At 38.4% G+C, this 19,659-nt stretch overlaps 1 pseudogene; it reads right to left on the bottom strand.

Moving 5' to 3' along the window:
- Nucleotides 1–238: 238 nt before the first annotated feature.
- Nucleotides 239–338, bottom strand: LOC138988377 (U6 spliceosomal RNA; annotated as a pseudogene).
- Nucleotides 339–19,659: the final 19,321 nt, after the last annotated feature.

The following is a 19,659-nucleotide window of genomic DNA, read 5'->3' on the forward strand; positions in this document are numbered from 1 at the left end:
GTAGGAATATGTTTATTTTTTAGAAAAAACTGCCAGTCTTTCAAGGGGGTTGTACCATTTTGCATTCCCACCAGCATGCTTGTATTTTCTCTGTTGCTCCACAATCTTGCCAGCATTTGATGTTGCAGTGTTTTGGATTTTAGTTATTCTAATGTATATGTCTTGGAAACAATCTCATTTTTTAAAAAAAATTTTCCAATTCCCTAATGATGTATGATGCATCTTTTCATACAGGTGGGAAAATATGAAATGTATCACAAATTTACCTCATCTTTGCAGAGGACATGCTAATCTCTGTATGATTCTAATTTTGGCATATGTGCTTCCAAGGTGAGCACTGCCCTTTCTTTTGATTCCCAAGTTGAAGGATGTAATGGCTAAAACAAACATGTAACCATGAGATAAATTGGAGTATGCCGTTGACTGCAGAGTCTTGTCTATTTATATAAAATATATATGATATCAGACTTGTGAATTGAGAAAGAGCAAGAGACACCAAGAAATGCAGAAAAAAAAAAAAAAAAACAGTAGGAAGGATATGTACTTTCAGACAGAACCACAAAGGCACCCTAGTTTCAACATGTGCAGACAAAACAAGGCAGGTTTTTAGAAGAAAGTGAAAAATAAAAATGGGGGCAGTGAAGTAATTAGAACTAACTTTAGAAACATGTTGGAAGTTTTCTCCCAACATTTTACTTTCACCTATTCCTCCTGCTTAAGCCTGTTTACAAAGAGCTTAGAAAAACAGTGTGACTCCATACTTATAAAAAAAGTAATCAAACTGTTCAAAAAATTTTAAAGTTGAGCACCTATATTTTAAGATGTGTAGGATTCCAGGTGGTGCAGTGGTAAAGAATCCACCTGCCAATGCAGGAGACACAAGAAACACTCAGGTTCAATCCCTGAGTCAGGAACATCCCCTGGCATAGGAAATGACAATCCACTCGAGTATTATTGCCTGGACAATTTGTAACCCAGTTGTACTAGTGGTAAAGAACCTGCCTCCAAAGCAGGAAACATAAGAGATGTGGTTTGGATCCCTAAGTCGGGAAGATCCCCTAGAGGAGGAAATGGCAACCCACTCCAGTATTCTTGCCTAGAGAATCCCACGGAGTGAGGAGTGGTGGGCTACAGTCCATGGGGTCTCAAAGAGTTGGACACGACTGAGCACACACACTATATAAGATGATGGATGTTCACTAAACTTATTGTGGTAATCATTTCATGGTTTATGCAAGTCAAATCCTTATTCTTTACATCTTAAACTTATACGGTGCTGTATGTTGACTATATCACAATAAAACTGGAAGGAGAAAACTAAACTGCAGATCAATATCTCTCATGAACATAGACACAAATATTCTAAACAAAATATTATGAAATCAAACTTAATGATATAAAAAAAGGATCATATACTATTTCCACGTGAGATTTGCCCTAAAAATTTAATATTTATTTAACAGAAACCAGTCAAATCTAGAATATGTTACACCTCTGATTCATTACTCTTGAAAAAAAGCAATTATCTTTAGGACATTAGGATTATTCTTAGGACATTAGAATGATTTCCAAGGAATCAAGAATTTAGGAAACTCACAGATTCAAAACCGGCTGCTTTTTGAGTTTATTTTTAGACTTGAAAAAGATGATGCTTAATGGCATTTGCCTTACAACACTGACTATTGTTCATATCAGAGTGGCTGCAATCATTGTGTGCTGAATGACTAATGAAGGTGATAATTAATGGAAACACAGCCACAACACACTTCAATGGATTGACATTCACAAGACCTTAGAAGAAAGTTACAGGGACTTGAGGAATTATGTTTTCTATAATCTTTATTTGTTCATAAATCAGCCTTTTTTGTTTTGGAAAATACTACCGTGGATTATTTCTAACGCACACATACATACATGAATAGAACAACTCTGCTTTTAAACAGCAGCAGCTTTCAGAATGTTTCAGACTATTTCCTTCCCCTTTTAATAACACATATGTAACAAATTCTTCCTTTTTATGTAGACTATTTTGAGGCACAGTGCAGTCTCATTAATGGACAGTGTAAAGCTTATATTTGAAACTAAACGTACAGTGAAAAGCTTATATTTGGAATTATTTCCTCCTATTAGCTTACATTGTCAATTCTAGGATATTAGCTATAACTTCCAAGGAAGAATTTTTTGCAAACTATTATTAGATTAATTTCTCAGTTATTTATAAGCGACAATGAATTTACCAAATTCACTTAAGATATTTCTTTACATGAATTAATAACCCTAAGAACAAGAAACAGGAATAAGATTACATCAAAGTACATGATAAGCAGACTTCTCAAAAGCAGTAAACAAAAGAAAATATTTTAAAACCAGCAAGAGAAAAAAGATATATTAAGGTACACTACATAATAAAAAAGATTTCTTGTCGGAAACTATCCAAGCAAGAAGACAGTGGCCAGTTATCTTTAAAGAAAGTATTAAAGGACAAACAATGAAAACTACAATTCAATACCAGTGAAAAACTTTTTTTAAACAAAGGAGAAATAGATTCTTTTTCTACCAGCAATAGCAAAGGAATTCTTTAGGAAGAAAAAAATTACTCTAGATGGAAATATGAATTTTCAAGTCTCTTTTTCCAATGTTGACCTTTAAGCAGAAATAAAAACAATGAAGTCAATGTAGATTATATATGGAAACAATTACAGAAAGGCTGACAGAGAAAAGAAAGAAGTAAAATATTTCAAGGTTCTTATGATATTTATAATATGATATGATATATGACACTTTAAGGTAGACTGTTTTTAATAGCCTAAATTTGAAAATAACTCAGGTCTTTCAACTGATTAAACAATAAACATGTTATGGCACATTCATAGGACTTAGTAATATAGAAAAATGAACTATCAGTAACTGTAACACCATAGATGAATCTCAAAGTAAATATCCAAGGGAAACAGAAAACTAGACCAAAAAATGCACAGTGTATGATATCACTTAAATGAAATTTTAGAGACTATATAGTGACAAAAAGTATGTTAATGGTTGTCTGAAGACAGGATGTGACTGGGAAGCATGGGAAAAATAGTTACTAAAAGGGACGAGGAATTCAGGCTTCCCAGGTGGTACTAAGTGGTAAAGAACCTGCCTGCCAATGCAGGAGACTTAAGTGACACAGGTTTGGTCCCTGGGCCAGAAATGTCCCCTGGAAGAGGGCATGGCAACCCACTCCACTATTCTTGCCTGAAGAATCCCATGTACACAGGAGACTGGGGGGCTACGGTCCATAGGGTCGCAGAGTCGGACCCAACTGAAGCAACAGCTCATACACAGGCATGAGGAATTTGGGGGACTAATGACTATGGTCGTTAGTTTGTGTTCATGTTTTCACAGGAAGATAGTTCTGCCAAAATATAAATTTGTGCAATTTATATATTTGTTTACTACAACTGGAAAAAACTTATGTAATACATCATGCATAAATTATTTTTATTATGGGGATGTAAGTTGATGTTTAAATTGGAAAAGTCGAATGGTTATCAGATACACAGGGGAAAGGGCTTCCTTCGTAGCTCAGTAGGTAAAGAATCTGCCTGCAATGCAGGAGACCTGGGTTCAGTACCCAAGTCAGGAAGATCCCCTGAAGAAGGAAATGGCAACCCATTCCAGTATTCTTGCCTGGAGAACCCCATGGACAGAGGAGCGAGGCAGCTACAGTCCATGGGGTCACAAGAGTCGGACATAACTTGGTGGCTAAACCCATCACCAACAAGAGGGAAAAGAAAATCATTCTCATCTTGAGAGATAATGAACTATTTGCTAATATTCAACTCACATTCATGATAAAAACTCACATTCAGTTTTTTTTTGTTGTTCAGTTGCTAACTCATTTCCAACTCTTTGTGATCCCATGGCCTGCAGCACACCAGGCTCCTCTGTCCTCCACTATCTCCCCAAATTTTCTCAAATTCATCTCTATTGAGTTGGTGATGCTTTCTAACCATCTCATTCTCTGCCACCCCCTTCTCCTTTTGCCTTCAATTTTTCCTCACATCAGGGTCTTTTCCAGTGAGTCAGCTCTTCACATCAGGTAGCCAAAGTATTGGAGTTTCAGCTTCAGCATCAGTCCTTCCAGTGAATATTCAGGATTGATTTCCTTTATGATTGACCGGTTTGATCTCCTTGCAGTTAAAGCATCAATTCTTCAGTGTTCAGCCTTCTTTATGGTCCGTCTTTCACATCCTTACATGACTACTGGAAAAACCATAGCTTTGACTATACAGACCTTTGTCAGCAAAGTGATGTCTCTGCTTTTTAATACACTGTCTAGGTTTGTCATAGCTTTCCTTCCAAGGAGCAAGTGTCTTTGAATTTCATGGCTGTAGTCACTGTCTGCAGTGATTTTGGAGAAAATAAAAATCTGTCACTGTTTCTACTTTTTCCCCTTCTATTTGCCATGAAATAATGGGACTAGATGCCACGATCTTAGGTCTTTTTTGAATGTTTAGTTTCAAGCTAGCGTTTTCACTCTCCTCTTTCACCCTCGTTAAGAAGCTCTTTAGCTCCTCTTCACTATCTGCCATTAGAGTGGCATTATCTGCATATCTGAGGTTGTTGATATTTCTCCCAGCAATCTTGATTCCAGCTTCTGATTCATCCACTCCAGCATTTCACATGACATACTCTGCATAGAGGGCTTCCCTGATGGTTCAGTGGTAAAGAATCCAACTGCCAGTGCAGGAGACACAGGAGACATGGGTTCCCATCCCTGGATCAGGAAGATCATTCAAAGAAGAAAATTTCAACCCACTCCAGTATTTTTGCCTGGGAAGTCCCATGGAAAGAGAAGTCTGGTGGGCTATAGTCCATGGGATCACGAAGAGTCAGACACAACTTAGCAACTAAACAACAATAACTTTGCACAGAAGTTAAATAAGCAAGTGACAATCAATATACAGTCTTATCGTACTCTTTTCCCAATTTTGAACCAGTCAGTTGTTACATTTCTGATTCTAACTATTGCTCCTTGACCCACATACAGGTTTTTCATGAGACAGGTAAACTTGTCTGGTATTCCCATCTCTTTAAGAATTTTCCACTGTTTGTTGTGATTAATGTTAATAACTTCTGAGAATAAAAAAGATGCTATTAATATGGTAAAAAAAAAAAAATCCCAAATAGTGGGGATATATATATATATATGACAAAAGAATTTTATCAGAATGTATGAAAAGTTCGTCACATGGAGATGTAAGTCTCACCCCATTGATAAGATTATTCACCAGTCCCTTCACACAAAATGATATTCAAATGACAAGCATAAAAGAAGGTGCACAATTTTCCTTTTCATCATAGAACTACAAAACACAAACCATTACATACTCACCAGGATAACTACTGTGAAAAAATAGACAATACCACGTATTAGTGAAATCTAAAACAACTGAAACTCATAAAATGCTGATGAGGAATACATGTCTTTAACCACTTTGGAAAACAGTTTGGTAGTATCTACTAAAGTTTTACATATACCAAATGATTCAGCAAGCCTATATCTATTTATACACAAGAAAATTCATAGATATATTTCCCAAAAAACATGAACAAAATTGCCCATAGCAAGCATTATTCTTAATAATGCTAAACTAAGATATTCTAAAATGTTAAATGTGGGACAACAATCATACAAAAATCAACTAATCAATATTATAAAAGTAATATTTCTCTAGAAATTAATTTAAAAATCTTAATTTAACTTCAGTTATATTTTTATGAAATTCTGACAGCTAATTTTAAATTTTATAGGGAAAAATTAGTGCATAAGTACAGAAACAAATATTGACAAAAGACTACAAGAAGATCTTGACTAAATATATATTAAACTACTATAAAGTTACAGTAATTTAAAGAGAACAGCTCTGAAACAGAAATTTTAAAATAAAGCTATTTAAAAGAATAGAAATTTCAAGAAAAGATCTTTTCCTATATAGACATATTTGATGTAATAAATAATACATGTCATATAATAAAAAATGAACAATCATTATCTCAACATAAGATAATATTGAGATAACTGATATTCATTTTAGGAAATTATTGCAAACATATTTAACAATACCAATAGAAGTAAGTCCCAGAAAAGCTAAAGCTTAAAATTAGAGGCTCCTAATTTTTGCTAATGATTTTCTTCTGCTAAGATCCATCTTAGTGCTGAAAATGAAAATGCTGGATAATTTTTTTTTTAATCTAAGCACAAAATGTCTGAAATACACACTGAGGTCAAAATATACTAAGGTCAAAACTCAAGAGGAAATGGAACACAACTGTTTTTCTTATCAAGTCTCTGTAAATTGCACTTCTGGTTCTGATTACCTCCCAAAATAAAAGGTGTATAAATCAAAACCCAGAGCTCATGCTGAGGATTCAACTCACCACAAAATGAAGTAGTAATCCAAAGTAATAAACCCTCAGTGCAGGTAAGAGCTGAAATTACAGCAGCCATCATGCAACTTTACAGCTGGTGTCCACATGTTCTGGAAGGTCAAAGAGGCACAAGACATCAGATTGTTTTAAAGACCTTGGACTACCAAGGCCTTTAGGAGCACAGTGGACATGGTTAGGCAAGACCTATACAAATAGATTTTGAAATGGTCAACACCAGGTCAAAGATACTCTGTATAGAGGAAAATGAGAACGTTTGAGAATAAACAGAAATGACAGCTGGAAGAAACAGGGAGGTGAAAACATCAAGTACTGGACCAAATGGACATAGGTTATTGAAAATATAAAGCTATAATAACTACATATAAAAATAAAAGAAATTTTTGGAAAACTTCGGAAAGAAAGGCAAAATTACAGAAAGTGTCAAGGAGATTTTAAAAAGAATCAATTAGTGTTTCTAAAAATAAAAACTCATTAGCATAACTCAAGTATAACATAACTCGAATTTAAAACTAAGCATATAGAAGAGGCTCTGGTTTCATTAAGGCATGCTCTTCAGAGCGCATCTCTCGCCCTTTCTACAACTAAACTTTGGCAAATACATACAGACATGCATACATAAAAATTTTAAAAAATCAACCATTTATTTTACTACATACACATCTACTGTAACAAGTTTAATAAATTTCTTCAAGTAGATATTCATCCTTGGCAAATAATATGTAGTGTTATTTTGGGTCAAACAAGAGTGTATGCCATACTAAATATAAGTTACATGTATACTTGCAGCACCCTGGAGGAGGGCGTGGCAACCCACTCCAGTATTCTCGCCTGGAGAATCCCATGGACAGAGGAGCCTGGTGGGCTACAGTCCTTGGGGTCGCAAAGAGTCAGACACTACTGAAGTGACTGAGAATGCATTGATTGAAGTGACTGAGCACACATACTTCTAGTGATCTCTTTCTGTTTTTACTCAATCTGCTTCTAAAATATCTATGCCTCTTCTTGTGTATTTATCTAGTTTTTTACTATGTGTGTTAGTCCCTCAGTCATGTCTGACTCTTTGAGAGTCCATGGACTGTAGCCTGCCAGGCTCCTCTGTCCATGGGATTTTTCAGGCAAGAATACTGGAGTGGGTTGCCATTTCTTTCTCCAGGGGCTCGTCCCGACCCAGGGATCAAACCTGGGTCTTCTGCATTGCAGGCAGATTCTTTACCATCTGAGCTACCAGAGAAACCCTCCACTTGATTATATTTATTCATTACCTGAATGATTAACTCAGAATCCGCATCTAGATTCCTGCTACTGGAAACAATGTTGTGGTGGAAAAAAAAAAATCTTCTTCAGGTTTATTTACATCAAACTGGGCTTCCCTGGGGACTCAAATGGTAAAGATTCTGCCTGCGATACAGAAGACCCGGGTTCAGTCTCTGGGTTGGGAATATTATCCCCTGGAGAATGGAATAGCAACCCATTCCAGTATTTCTGCCTGGAGAATTCCATGGACAGAGGAGCCTGGCGGACTACAGTCCATGAGGTCGCAAAGAGCCGGACACAACTAAGTGACTAAAACTTTCACTTTATCATCACTTTGTGAGCTTCTCACGTGGCCCTAGTGGTAAAGAACCCACCTGGCAATGCAGGAGACATAAGATATTCAAGTTTGATCTCCTGGAGGAAGGCATGGCAACCACTCCAGTATTCTTGCCTGGAGAATTCCATGGACAGAGGAGTCTGACAGGCTACAGTCCATGGGGTTGCAAAGAGTCTGACACAACTGAAGCAACTTAGCACACATGCACGCCAGATAATCCCTTTATAATGGTTTTGTCCATTTCCATCGGTGATAAGAGTAATGGCGGGATGACTGAGAAAGACAATAATGGGAAAATTTATAAATCTTTGCCAGCATAACTATCAAAATGTATGATTCATACAGATGTGTAGATCAGTTCAGTTCAGTTCAGTCACTCAGTCGTGTCCGACTCTTTACAACCCCATGGACCGCAGAACGCCAGGCCTCCCTGTCCATCACCAAATCCCAGAGTTTACCCAAACTCACGTCCAATGAGTCAATGATGCCATCCAACCATCTCATCCTCTGTCATCCCCTTCTCCTCCTGCCTTCAATCTTTCCCGCCATTAGGGTCTTTTCCAGTGAGTCAGCTCTTCGCATCTGGTGGCCAAAATATTGGAGTTTCAGTTTCAACACCAGTCCTTCCAATGAACACTCAGGACTGATCTCCCTTAGGATGGACTGGTTGGATCACTCTCAAGAGTCTTCTCTAACCCACATCACAGTAATTCAATACATTAAGAGTGTATCCCTGTGTCAGGCTCTGTGACTTACACAAAATCACTAATTCACAGGGAAAGAATGTACTGCAATCTAATCTTTCTCTATTAGATAATCGACTTTCACTTTAAAGAAAAAAGAAAATGAGTGATAGTTTACTTAAAAACAAAATTATTATTTGCTATTGCTGGAGTCAATCATTAAAAAGGCCTAGTTATATCACAAATGTCTGCATTTTATGTTACAGTTTCAAAAGACCAGGAGTTTCTTGTCAAATGAAATCACTGATTAATATTTCATCCTTGCTAAATCATGCATTCTCAATTGCCTTTTGTTTAATTTTTGGGGTGTCTAAAATAGGTTTTTCCATTCCTAGACTGAATATTACATATATAATTTTTTTTTAATCTCAATTCACATACAACTATACAAGGAATTATATTCAACTTAACGTTCATTATATTAATATACTTACTTTAAACTAATTTTTTCAAAGACCTAGGTGATGTCTATTTGTAGACAATGATTTCATTTCTATTTTAATGCCAACGGCTATAATCAATTCCTTTGACTGAAATTTTATTGAAAATACCATTGAGAAACAAAATAATCAGGATGATTATTATATAATCATATGACACAATAAAAATAAAGCAGATGGAAAAATCAGTGGAGGATGGTTGTTCATACAAATAATTATTTCATTAGCTATATTATTATCACAATGGGAAATATAGTGGCAAGATGCCCAGACAACATTAAGAAAGAGAATCAGCACCATTTAAATTAAAGTTCATTTTGCTATATCTTCAACATAGTACTCATGCAAAATACTTTGCATATTTATTACTACTCTTAGAAATATTTCTTTAGAGAGGCATGAATGGATTCCCCAGATATAAGTATTTTTATGAGAGATAAGAATGCACTGAAAAGCAGCAGTAGTTTTTATATGACAATTTTCAAATTCAATCATTTATTTTCATTCTTTTTGGAGTCTTACAGGCTTTTGAATGGCTTCCAAACTAGTTCCCACCTTAATCTAATCCAAGTTCCTGATTATGCTTGAACGATAATAAGCAAATTAAATTTCAGTGGGAAAGTGCGGTTTGACCCAAGTCACTTGGTATAATTTCAGCATCATCCAGTCGGATCAGGATAAGTGGGTTGTAGTTCTGTAAATCCAAGCAGAGAACTCATAGCCTAAAGGTCAACAGTGTGTTCTCAAATAAGTCTGTGAGGGTATCATAATTGCCATTATTAATAATAATACAAAAATGCAATGAGTATTTGAAAAATTTTCCAGGCATTATCCAATGCAACATGTACCACAGTAAACCATACTATGAAGCACTATTATACATATGCTGCTGCTAAGTCACTTCAGTCGTGTCCGACTCTATGCGATCCCATAGACAGCAGCCCACCAGGCTCTGCCATCCCTGGGATTCTCCAGGCAAGAACACTGGAGTGGGTTGCCATTTCCTTTTCCATTGCGTGAAAGTGAAAAGTGAAAGTGAAGTCGCTCAGTCGCATCCGACTCTTAGCGACCCCATGGACTGCAGCCTACCAGGCTCCTCCATCCATGGGATTTTCCAGGCAAGAGTACTGGAGTGGGGTGCCATTGCCTTCCCCAATTATATATATATATAATTGTTGTCGCTGCTTAGTCACTAAGTCATGTCCAACACTTTTGTGACCCTATGGACTGTAACCCGCCAGGCTCCTCTGTTCATGGGATTTCCCAAGCAAGAATACTGGAGTGGATTACCATTTCTTTCTCCAGGGGATCTTCTTGACTTAGGGATCAGACCCACATTTCTTGCAGTAGTAGGCGGATTCTTTACCACTGAGCCACAAAGGAAGACCTCTACATAGTGAGTGGGAATGTAAATTGGTGCAGCCTCCGTGGAGGACAATATGGAGGTTCCTTTAAAAACTAATCATATTGAAAAGCAGAGACATTACTTTGCCAACAAAGGTCTGTCTAGTCAAGGCTATGGTTTTTCCTGTGGTCGTGTATGGATGTGAGAGTTGGACTGTGAAGAAAGCTGAGCGCTGAAGAATTGATGCTTTTGGACTGTGATGTTGGAGAAGACTCTTGAGAGTCCCTTGGACTGCAAGGAGATCCAACCAGTCCATTCTGAAGGAGATCAGCCCTGGGATTTCTTTGGAAGGAATGATGCTAAAGCTGAAACTCCAGTACTTTGGCCACCTCATGCGAAGAGTTGACTCATTGAAAAAGACTCTGATGCTGGGAGGGATTGGGGGCAGGAGGAGAAAGGGATGACAGAGAATGAGATGGCTGGATGGCGATCACTGACTCGATGGACGTGAGTCTGAGTGAACTCCGTGAGCTGGTGATGGACAGGGAGGCCTGGCGTGCTGCGATTCATGGGGTCACAAAGAGTCAGACATGACTGAGCGACTGAACTGAACTGAACTGAAAAACTAAAAATAGAACTACCATATGATCCAGCAATCCCAGTCCTGGGCATATATCTCTAAAAAATAAAAACTCTCATTCAAAAAGATACAGGCACACCAAGGTTCATAGCAGCACTATTTAAATAGCCAAGACATGGAAACAACCTAAGTGTCCATTAATAGGTGAATGGATAAAGAAGATGTGGTACATATATACAATGGAATATTACTCAGCCACAAAAAAGAATGAAATGCCATTTGCAGCAACATGGGTGGGCCTGAAGATTATCATATTAAGTGAGTCAGAGAGAGAAAGACAAATATCATATGAAATCACTTATATATGGAATCTAAAAAGATGATGCAGATGAACTTTACAAAACAGAAATAGACTCACGCACATAGAAGCCAAACTTATGGTTACCAAATTGGAAGAATAAATTAAATCATGTCTTGGATTAAGACTCAGTCACTCATACTCAGTCACTCAGTCATCTATGACTCTTTGCAACCCCATGGACTATATAGCCCACTGGGCTCCTCTGTCCATGAAATTTTCCAAGCAAGAAAATTGCAGTGGGTTGCCATTTCTTTCTCCAGTTAACAGATACACACTCAGTTCCGTTTAGTATAGTCACTCAGTCATGTCCGACTCTTTGCCACCCTAGGGACTGCAGCACACCAGGCTTCCCTGCCAGAGTCCAGCTCCAGCAGCCAGGGAATCAGCCTGAAGGGGTGAGCCATGTCGGTGGACAATGATGTAGCCTCTGACTCGAGGTACGGGACTACATGTTTCTTTCAAGCTTCGGGTTTTCTTTTATACTTTGACAAAAGCATTAGGTCAGAGGTTTGACATTTTTAGTTTCCCCCACCCAGATTTATTGTCTCCAGAAATCATTGTTGCCCTACAACCAGAGTTCCTGCTTCAGGGATTCTCTCAGAATTGGCTTTACTATCTATTATCTACTTCCTCTTATGTGTCCTATACTTAACTTGTGATTACATTGTAACTCATGCTACATTCCTCAGTTTATTTCTTATCTTTTTAAATCCTGTTTGCCCCTAGCATCTTAAGATCACTATCTCCTAAAAAGGCTTCTAGCTATTCTTAATTATTCCTAAACCCTAAGCTCAGCAAACTTCTCTCGCCATAAACATTCCCCTCACAACAGGTCTCAGATAACAATCCTTCCCATGGCCTCAAGCTGTGGCCGACATACTCATTCTGGAACATTCTTTGTAAAGATCCTTGAACAAATGTCAGTGGTTACTTTATATTTTCTGGGCACAACTGCAGAAGGCTTTGTGCTTTCTCATGCTTCTCTCAAGAACAATAAGCACCTTAACACTCTTTCCAGCCAACTTAACTGAAGAAATGAAAGAACAAGTCAGAAACACAAGACCTAACTCCCTCATCCTGGGACCGTGCCTGTGAAATGAGGAGAGGGGGTTGAGGCCATGCCTCCATTTTGTCAGTAATGCCTAATGTGGTTCCCAACACTTCCCTGTCCATCACATGCTCCCAGAGTTTGCTCAAACTCATGTCCATCAAGTCAGTGATGCCATCCAACCATCTCATCCTCTGTTGTCCCCTTCTCCTCCTGCCTTCAATCTTTCCCAACATCAGTGTCTTTTCCAATGAGTCAGTTCTTCACATCAGGTGGCCAAAGTATTGGAGTTTCAGCTTCAACATCAGTCCTTCCAATGAACACCCAGGACTGGTCTCCTTTAGGATTGACTGATTGGATCTCCTTGCAGTCTAAGGGACTCCCAAGAATCTTCTCCAACACCACAGTTCAAAATCATCAATTCGGGGTACTCTTTCTACCCTCTTCTGATGTCTATGTCAGAAGCTTTCTCTATCTCCTTTATACTTTAATAAAACTTTATTACACAAAAGCTCTGAGTGATAAAGCCTCGTCTCTGGCCCTGGATTGAATTCTTCTCCTCTGGAGGCCAAGGATCCCGGCGTCTTTGCGTGGTTCAACAACAACCTTTCATCTTGGGGGCTCGTCTGGGATTCTTCAGGACAAGATGAGAGCTAACAATTCCAGCCTCACTCCTTTGAACTGTATCCTGAAAAACTGGGATAGATTTGATCCCCAGGGCTTAAAGAAGACACACCTGGTCTTCCTATGTGATACTGCATGACCGTGGTACCCACTGGAGGACAGAGAATGGTGGCCAGTTGGAGGGTCTGTTAAGTATAATACAGTTTTACAATTAGACCGGTTCTGTAGAAAACAAGGGAAATGGGTAGAAGTAGCCTATGTGTTGCCCCTTTTCTCTCTGCAAAATATGCTAGACTTATGTCCTAAGGGTATAGATTTGGGTGTGACTCCTTCAGCTCCCTCCAGTCCTCCTACTTTGCTAGATGAGATGGAGGACAGGAGACAAAGAGATAAAGAAAAGCAAGTTTCTCCAATATATCCCTGGGATCATATGCTCAGAGCAGCCGGAGAGACTGAGGAACAGCCACACAAGCTGTTGCCTCTTCATGAAGCACCCACTGGGAGAAATAATCAGTCTATGAGAGTTAATAAGCCTTTTTATTATCAAGAAATACAAAGAATCAAGGAGGATGTGGGAGACTATTTAGAGTACCCAGAAAAGTATATTAGAGCTTTTAAAGGTGTTACTCTGCTTTATGACCTTACTTGAAAGGATGTGATGTGTATCTTGGGACAAACACTGACTCCCAACTCAAAAGAGTCGAGTTTTGGGAAAAGCGGTTGCTTATGGAGATGAAGGGCTTGGTAATGAATCAGTAGGGAAGAGGGAGGACGAGATAGCCACCCTCCCCATTGGGAATCAGGCGGTCCCAACTACAGAACCAGACTGGGACTACAACACAGCTAAAGGAAGATGGGATCAGAGTCATTTTGTCAGATGTATTCTTGAAGGACTCAAGTAGGCACATGCTAAGCCTTTAAACTATGGCAAATTGGCAAGCATAGAACAGGAGGAAAAGGAAGCTCCTGGTAAATTCCTAGATAGACTGAGAGAAGCCCTTCTCAGATTCATTGAGATTGATCCTGAAAGTGAAGAGGGAAATGTGATCTTAAAAGATAAATTTCTCACTCACTCAGCTCCAGATATCTGCCATAAGCTATTAAAACGGGCGTATGGACCAAATCAGTCTTTAGATAATCTGTTACAGCTGACTCAGACAGTCTATTATGGTAGGGAATATGAGGAAAAGAAAGAAAGAAAGGCAGAAAAAGACAAAGGAACAGGTGGAAGCCCTTGCAATGGCTATGAAAACCATTCTTAAACAGCCTGAGAAAAATGCCCAGAGGGACCCAGGTGAAAAGGGATGGGCTTGCTATTACTGTGGAAAGGAGGGGCATCTCAAGCGGAATTGCCCTCAGGCATCTAAGCCGCACCCCCCCACCCCCACCCCCGGCCCAGCTCCATGTCCGGTCTGCAAAGGACCACACTAGAAGAGAGACTGCCCCTAGAAGTTTCAGGGGTCAGACTCTCAAGACAAACAGGACTGAAGGAGCCCGGGGGTCCCCATACAAGCTCCCATCCTAATTACACTTGAGGAACCCCGGGTATTAATAACTGTGGGGGCCAATCGGTAGATTTCCTTTTAGACATTGGAGCAACTTACTCTGTGCTTACTGAAGCCCCTAGCCCACTTTCTTCCTGATCCGCTTCTGTAATGGGACTGTCTGGACGAGCCAAAAGATGGGCCTAATAATCTATGCAAGCCTACCTCTGCTGACTCCAAAAATCCTGAGTTTGCTGTTTCATCCTCAAGACAATGCCTTCCTGTCCTGGGCTCACTCCTACACTGCCTTTCATAATCGGTCTAATTGCTGGGTCTGTGGAGTGCTCCCCTCTTCATCAGTGGAAGGCTTCCTGTGGTGGACATCTCCACTTTAAGGAAAAGACTTTCTCCAAGTCTGCAAATACCTTCAACAACAATCGCATGTGATGCCTCTTCTTAAACTGATGACATCTAACAATCCTAAAATGGACTATTGTAACTATGGACATAACATGACTTTTAATTTTGATTTTAACTTGTTTTAATGACTATTTTGCCTTACGTCTGTAATGGTATAATGGGTTTTCTAGCCGTCTAAAAGCTTTTAATTTACAAATGGTTGTCCAAGCTCCTACGAGTGTCACAGCCTCCTCCAACTATTACTTCGGGCCCCTGGATCAGAGACCCTCAATATGAGGGTTAGGAGAATATTTTGCCTCAACAATTTAGGGACCATGCCCCTACACAGCAGGAAGTAGTTATGGAATGAAAACGATGCCCCTTTCCCTTGGTAACATAATTCTCCTAAAAGAAAAGGGGAGAATGAGAGAGTCATTTCCTAGGCAGGTTGATAAGAAGTCTAGGGGTCCCCAAGGAGAGAGGGGTCTGGAATTCTCAAGGAGGAAGAAAGGACAAACTTTTTTCCCCTCTACATTCCTTAGGATTATGTATCCTGCCTGAGGAGTCTCTGGATTAAACCTTCTGGCTAATCCTGTTATCTTAAAATTTAAATTATGGGAGTAGGTCTGGTCTTTACAACCTCCAGACATTCTTTGGATTCATTGGAGAGTATATAACTCCATTGCTAACACTAGCAAGCAGGTACTCTTTCTACCCCCTTCTAATATCTATGTAAGAAGCATTCTCTATCTCCTTTATACTTTAATAAAACTTTATTACACACACACACACACACACACAAGCATCAATTCTTCAGCACTCAGCTTTCTTTATGAATTCTCACATTCATACATGACTACTGGAAAAACCATATGTTTGACTAGATAGACCTTTGTTGGCAAAGTAATGTATCTGCTTTTTAAAACGCTGTCTAGTTTGGTCATAGTCTTTCTTCCAAGGAGCAAGTATCTTTTAATTTCATGATTGCAGTCACCATCTGCAGTGGTTTTGGAGCCCAAAAAAGTAGCCTTCCACTGTTTCCATTGTTTCCCCCTCTATTTGGTATGAGATGATGGGACCATATACCATGATCTCAGGTTCTGAACCTTGAGTTTAAAGCCAACTCTTTCACTCTCCTCTTTCACTTTCATCAAGAGGCTCCTCAGTTCCTATTTGCTTCCTGCCATAGAGGTTAATCTTGATTCCAGCTTGTGCTTCATCCAGCCCAGCATTTCGCATGATGTACCCTGCTTTTAAGTTAAATAAGCAGTATGATAATATACAGCCTTGACGTATGCCTTTCCCAATTTGGAAACAGTCCATTGTTCCATATCTGGTTCTAACTCTTTCTTCTTGACCTGCATACAGATTTCTCAGGAGGCAGGGAAGGTGGTCTGGTATTCTCATCTCTTTAAGAATTTTCCACAAATTTATTGTGATCCACACAGTCAAAGGCTTTGGCATAGTCAATAAAGCAGAGTAGATGATTTCCTGGAGCTCTCTTGCTTTTTCAGTGATCCAACAGATGTTGGCCATTTGATCTCTGGTTCCTCTGCCTTTTCTAAATCCAGCTTGAATATTTGGAAGTCCACAGTTCATGTACTGTTGCAGCATGGCTTGGAGAATTTTGAGTATTACTTTGCTAGCATGTGAGATGAGTGCACTTGTGGGGTAGTTTATACATTCTTGGGCATTGCCTTTCTTTGGGAGTGGAATGAAAACTGACTTTTTCCAGTCCCGTGGCCACTGCTGAGTTTTCCAAATTTGCTGGCAGATTGAGTGCAGCATTTTTACAGCATCATCTTTTAGGATTTGAAATAGCTCCACTGGAATTCCATCACCTCCACTAGCTTTGTTCATAGTGATTCTTCCTAAGGCCCACTTGACTTTGCATTCCAGGATGTCTGACTCTAGGTGAGTGGTCACACCATCATGGTTATCTGGGTCATGAAGATCTTTTGTGTATAGTTCTTCTGTGTATTCTTGCCACCTCTTCTTAATATCTTCTGCTTCTGTTATGTCCATACTATTTCTGTCCTTTATTGTGCCCATCTTTGCACGAAATGTTCCCTTGGTATCTCTAATTTTCTTGAAGAGATCTCTAGTCTTTCCCTTCTATTGTTTTACTCTATTTCTTTGCATTGATAACTGAGGAATGCTTTCTTATCTCTCCTTGGTATTCTTTGGAACTCTGCTTTCAAATGGCTATATCTTTCCTTTTCTCCTTTACCTTTAACTTCTCTTGTTTTCTCAGCTATTTGCCAGGTCTACTCAGACAACCATTTTGCCTTTTCACACTTCTTTTTCTTGGGGATGATCTAGACCACTGCCTCCTGTACAATGTCATGTACCTCCATCCAGACTTCTTCAGGCACTCTGTCTATTAGATATAATCCCTTGAATTTATTTTGTTACTTCCACTGTATAATTGTAAGGGATTTGATTTAGGTCATACCTGAATGATCTAGTGGTTTTCCCTACTTCCTTCAATTAAAGTCTGAATTTGGCAATAAGAAGTTCATGATCTGAGCCACAGTCAGCTCCTGGTCTTGTTTTTGCTGACTATATATAGTTTCTCTATCGTCTGCTACAAAGACTATAATCAATCTGATTTCAGTGTTGACCATCTGGTGATGTCCATGTGTAGAGTCTTCTCTTGTGTTGTTGGAAAAGGGTGTTTGCTATGACCGGTGCATTCTCTTGCAAAACTCTACTAGCATTTGCCCTGCTTCATGTCGTACTCCAAGGCCCAATTTGCCTGTTACTTTAGGTATATTTTTGCTTCCTGCTTTTGCTTTCCAGTCCCCTATAATGAAAAGGACATCTTTTTTTGTGTGTTATTTCTACAAGATCTTGTAGATCTTCATAGAACCGTTCAACTTCAGCTTCTTCAGCATTACTGGTTGAGGTATAGGCTTGGATTACTGTGATATTGAATGGTTTACGTTGGAAACGAAAACAGATCATTTTGTCATTTGAGATTTCACCCAAGTACTGCATTTTGGACTTTTTTGTTGACTATAAGGGCTATTCCAGTTCTTCCAAGGGATTCTTGCCCACAGTAGTGGATATAATGCCATCTGAATTAAATTCACCCATTTCATTCCATTTTAGTTCACTGATTCCTAAAAATGTCGATGTTCACTCTTGCCATCTCCTGTTTGACCACTAACTATTTACCTCGATTCTTAGACCTCATTCCAGGTTCCTATGCAATATTGTTTTTTAGCTCAATATTGAGCTAATGTCAGCATTTTGCTTTTCAGGATTACTTTTTACTAAGTCTTTCATAAAATATATTTTAAATTACATGTTTTCCAGTAGACACATCAACCTATCTTTACCTTGACACTGAATTTAGTAACTGATACGTATCTGGTAATCCAATAGCTTTTCTTCACCAGAAAACAGAGAAGTAGGTTGCTATATAAAAATTCAGAAATAGTTTTCACTATGGGGGAGCTAGTACTCAAGGCTAGAGTTTCTTCCCACCATACTGCACTATAAGGAACATTCACGTGTTTTTTAAGACAAAAATATACCACATAGAATAATTTATATTTTTTATTTCCATAAAATAAAACTTGAAAAAACTTCAAGGGAAATTATATGTGGAAGGTTTAAATTAATCAAAGTGATATTACTCAGGAATTAGGACTGATCTAAATTTAGGAATCTTTGAATAGATTACAACTTTAGTTTCAGTCTCCAAAATATTTTACTGTACTCAAATTTGATGACATCGTAGAAGTCAGCTACTGATGAATGAGCATGATATACAAAGAGAAAGGCCCTGACCTAGTGGATTGTTATTAATTAGTTTGATTTGGTTAAATACGTTCACCATCAACTAAATTAATGATAATAACAAATTGAGAGGAAGAAATGAACAGATGGGAAGCTACCATATGCTTGTGACACACACTTAATTGATAATAATTAAGCAATTATGGAATGGAAGAAAATGCTAATTCAGATGTCTATGCCATTTGAAATGCCTGTTTATAAAACTGTGTCGTTTATAATGGATACTGTTCCATTTGGCCCCTGAATTAGCCACAAGTATTGAGGGCAAAGGAAAGAAATCACTCCAGTGTTTTCTAATGCAACCTCAAGCGCTGACCACATTTATTAAGCATTTAGAAAATACACAGATTCTATGACAAATATGGAATTAATAAACATACATTTTATGTTTTACATAAAAATAAAATCTTATTCTTAGTCTCAAGACAGCATGAGGTGCTACCAGCTATTGAGATGTTTATTAATGATGATGGACGTTATATTAGTAGCACCTCTCAGACATAGCTTGACTACTTTCTGGAATTTAGACTTTTAGTTGCTCATTCACACAGGGAAGCCAGGCAAGGTCTGGGTTCAAAACATCATTCATGTTCTAACAACAATGGTGTTATGACTCCCAAATTTTTCTTTTTTATGTTTCTCTTTTACCTAATCTACTCTTTTCTATCTTGTCATTATAAATATATGCCTTTCTTTGCTTGTCTAACTCTCTTAAGAACTTTACTTCCCATTAGTGGACTATTTCCTCTTGATTTATTTATCCTACAGGTCAATTATTAGAAAGATAAACCAGTTTCCT

This window comes from Bos mutus, chromosome 6 (assembly GCF_027580195.1).
Source record: "Bos mutus isolate GX-2022 chromosome 6, NWIPB_WYAK_1.1, whole genome shotgun sequence".
Classification (NCBI taxonomy): domain Eukaryota; kingdom Metazoa; phylum Chordata; class Mammalia; order Artiodactyla; family Bovidae; genus Bos; species Bos mutus.